Genomic DNA, 4,647 nt, shown 5'->3' with positions numbered 1-4,647 from the left:
AATGATGTTTAGAGCATTGGAGTTTTTTTTTTTAATCCCATTCTCAGTTTTCTAAAATCCTCAGTTGTTCACATGAATTAATCCTACAATCAGAAAAGGGATGTTTTTAAATTTAAAAATTGCTATGATAAAAATCTGGATTTTAAAAGTACATTATATGTAGTCAGCTTAGAAAAGAACTTTCTTAGAGAACAAGGAATTCTACTTGGCAAAGCAGACTGCCGTGGTACGTACACTATTCATACACACATAAACAAATTACACATACACAAGATAAAAAGTTTTTTTTTAACTGTTATATGTTCTGAAAACCAGAAGTAGAGTGCATTTACTTTCTGCTATTGCTCAAACACATTCCCTGTCCTCTCCTCCAAGCCCTTCTTGTTTCAGACGGCATTTCAGGAAACTATTTGAAGACAGCCCGTCCCACACCCGCACCTCCACTTTCATTCTTTTCTCTTTGAAAAATACAGAAAGTGCTCAAGGGAAGCACCAAGGTAATAGCTCTGGAGATTAGAGTTCTCTTTATATTTCCATCATTAGAGGGGCCCATGTGGCAATAGTTAACCTGTGTTCCACCACCCCACAGTGTGATTTTAAATGTTTCTACAGTGATGGGGCCCCCAAACTGGGTCACGGTGGCCCTCCTCCAATTCATCACAGCCACTGTGCTGTGAGGCTGATGGAAGAATACTGCAACATTCCTCTTCCCTAATGTGGACTGGTTAGGAATGATTAAATAGTGTGCTTTGTTTTCCACAATACCCACACAGAGATAATTAAGTGACATGTTTACAGGACATGGTAGAATATGCATATTGATTGTTTTTTAGTATTATAGAATCTCACACCTTACAAGGACCTTCAAGATCATCTCCTTCATACAGTGAGACTTTTATTCAATTATTCATTCATTCATTCAAAATATTTGTTAAGCATTTACTAAGTGCTAGAAATGATGTTCCATGCTGAGGGTAGAACAATAAAGTCACAGAAACTCGCTTCTTCCTTTTTCAGAAAAAAAAAATGTTCCCTTATTTAATAAATATTTCTGAGTACCTACTGTGTATGAGACACTGTGAAGCATTAGGTCTAGAACAGTAAACCTGCAGCAAGTGGTGCAGAGACCCATATCCAATGTATACTTGCCCAACCTTCAACTGCCAGCTCCTAAATTTCTTTGCCTTGGGTTATTGGAGTTAATTTTGCTGTCTACACAGTAGGTTACAAGTGTCAGGAAGTTAATATATTCTCTTCCAGTCCCCTGCCCTCCCCTTAGCTGCCTTCAACCATTACCTGATGAGAGCTGGTGATAGGGTGACTGACTAGTCTGGGATGAAGGGGCTACCCAGGGCTAAAAGTGTAACTTTCAGCACAACCTGGATAGTACGTGAATATGCCAACTCTGTCCTAACAACTCTGAGGCACAGATTTTACACTGGCTCCCAGAATGCCTCGACATATTAAACTCCACTTACCCAGAGCGGTAATGCACTTGGGCTCTTCACTGACTACTTCCCTTCCCTGTTTCACTTCCTTACTCTGCCTCCAGTTTCCTGATATCACCTCCAAAATTATCTGCCCTTGAATAATCCTTCTCTCAGGCTCTTCTTCTGGGGAAAGCTTGGCCAAAATAAAGTCATGATGCCTACTCTTTTTTTTTTTTTTTTTTTTTTTTCGGTACGCGGGCCTCTCACTGTTGTGGCCTCTCCCGCTGCGGAGCACAGGCTCCGGACGCTCAGGCTCAGCGGCCATGGCGGACCGGGGCACGAACCCGTGTCCCCTGCATTGGCAGGCGGACTCTCAAGCACTGTGCCACCAGGGAAGCCCATGATACCTACTCTTGAAGGGACATAAAGTGTAGTAACAAAGTCAGGTAAGAAAATGGGTAATGACAATGCAGTGTAATGAACTGTGTGATCAGTAAAATGACCATGCACTCTGGAAGCACATAGGGAGATCTTGGTGGGAGAGAGCTGGTTTATAAGAGAAAACTCTCTCTAGACTGAAGCATGAAGGATGGGTTACAATTAACCCACTGAACGGAGGAAGGATAAAATTTTTAGGCAGGAGAAAAAAATCTTTTTAAAATCTTAGAACTGAAAGAAAGGGCAGCCTGCTTAGGGATCTACAAATGGTGTCCAATGGTTGGAGCTTAGAAAAAAGTGAGTAGTTGGATAGAGAAGAAGAAATAGATTTAAACAGACACTAGGTCACAAATGACCTTGCAACCCCTAGTAAGGAGAGTGAACTTTATCCTGAGGGCAGTGGAATGGCATTGACAGGCTTTAAGTACGCAAGGAAGTGACATGATTGGATTTGACTTCAGAAAATCACTCAGACTGCATTGTGAAAAATGGACTGGAGGGGTCATGACCTGAAGCAGGGACACCAGCTAGGAAGCGCTACGCTGATTCAGGGGAAGGTTAATAGTGTTTTGAACCATGGGGATAGGTAGAATGTGCTGTATTTTTAAGGTATTAGGAAGTAAAAGTTAGAAAATTTGTGATTTATTAGATATGGTCTATAAGGTAAAAAGTCCTGTTTCTTGCTTGTGTAAATGGACGGAGATTGGAAAATCATTGCGATAGTAAACCAAATGGAAGATTTCAGTTTAGGATCTGTTGGGTTTGAGTTTTTGTGGAGAAACCTTTGCATATTTATCATTAGAAGCAGTATTAAAAATGGCTAACAGTATGGAATTAGGAATCGAGCACGTTTGGATTCTAGTTGTATGCATTGAGTAATTTATTAAATATCTCCAAGCCTCAGTTTATTCATCTTAAAATGGGAACATCTTACAATGAGATAATTTGTGAAATGGGTTTAGCAGAGAGCCTGTTCAGTAGTTATTTCTCGATTATTATGACCTTTACATTTAATAGTAGTATTAGCATCTGAGTGGTGATAATGTAGTAGATACGTGGATCTGAGGTACTTAGATTGGAGCCAAGAAGAAAGAAATGAGCCAAAAATAGAGTGTAAATTATTAGAATATAAAACAGTACGTGAAGATCAGGAAATGGAGAAGATAACTGAGGGAAAAGGTTTAGAATGAAAAGGGGGAAAAAAAGAAGATGTAACCGTGAGGAAAATAAAAGGAAATTCTTGTGAGGAGGCCCAGAAGGACACAGCAAGAAAGGTGCGGTGTCACAGGAACCTCAACCCCTCTAAAGTTCAGTGTGATGTGATCTGTTCACAAACAGATCGGATTCTGCACAAAAGTTAGCTAAACCTAGGATTGAGAAGTTTCCATTGAATTTAGTAGCAAAGAAGTCAACAGTGATTTTGTCTACAACAATTTCAGCTGAGTGGAGGTGGCAGAAGTCAGACTGTAGTTGTCTGAAGCACAAATGGAAGCTATAAAAATAGAGATAGCAATTGGAGACAACTTCTTTAAGACACTGGGTTTTGGAGGGAAGAAGAGAGAGAAGAAAATAGCTCCAGGGAGTCTAAAAGAGGTGAAGGGAAAGCTTTATCTTTTAAAGATGGGAGAGAATTTTACAGGTTTAAATACTGTTGGGAAGGAGTCATAGAAAAGAAAAGGTTGAAGATTAAGAAAATAAATTGTATCACTAATGACCCAGACTCTTAAAGAGACTGAATACAATGGGATCTGGTGCACAGGTGAAGGAAAACACCGTTAATTTCATGACTAAAGAAAGAACAACAACAAAAAAATTGGTGCAGATGTGATGCGGTGTGAACGTGGCTTGTCAAAAAGATACCATACAACTGATGTATCATAAGATCCAGGAAGGAGAGCGAATGCAATAAATATTGATGGAGATGGTGAAAAGTCACAGAATAAATCTACATTACACAGATTCACAGACACCAATCCAGATCTATAGAATCAGAATCGCTGAATTATTTGACCTAACATTATACTTTTAACAACATCCTAAGTAATTTTTATGAAATAGAAGTACTTCCAATTCATGAAGAAGCATTTGGGAAGCAGTGACCTACTTGGCATTAAAGAATAGGTCAAAGAAAGAGATGAAACAATAGACCAGGGAGATTAGAGGAAAGAGATGCTGATCATAGCAAAGTCCAGGTTATTGACACTGACTGAAGGTCAAAGGTCTTGAGAATTTATATGTTTGAAGGACTCAGGTTATGTTATTGGATGAGTGATCCATACAGATGTTGAAGAAACTGAGGATTTTTTTAAGATTTAGGATGAGGAGCAAGGCTGTCAGTCAGATGCTTAATTCTCCAGTAAATGATGGGGAGAAACAGGAAGATCTGTGAACATCACCAGTGAGTAGAAGTAAACAGTGATATAACTGAAAGTCATACCTCTCAAATGATTTTATTTTTTAATTTAATTTAATTTTTAAATAGTTTAGGAAGGTATAATTGCTTAGAATGGTATCTCATAACTAAGGATAATTCTGGTCTCACCAAGCAAATTTGTTGGTACAGAAGAATAAACAGAGCCAGAGAAAAAAAGTGAATTTTTCTCCATAAAAGTTCTAACTTCCTTGATTTCTGCTATAATTTATTCTCCCTTATATCACCTCTATATTTTACAGATGAAGAAATGGAAACCCACAGATTTAAGTAACTTGACAAAAGTTACAAAGTTAGTCATTGGTAAATTATGGTCTAAAACATAACTAGCAAATGTGCTTGCCAAAA

Source organism: Delphinus delphis, chromosome 3 (genome assembly GCF_949987515.2).
Source record: "Delphinus delphis chromosome 3, mDelDel1.2, whole genome shotgun sequence".
NCBI classification, from domain to species: domain Eukaryota; kingdom Metazoa; phylum Chordata; class Mammalia; order Artiodactyla; family Delphinidae; genus Delphinus; species Delphinus delphis.
This window is presented reverse-complemented; position numbering follows the sequence as displayed.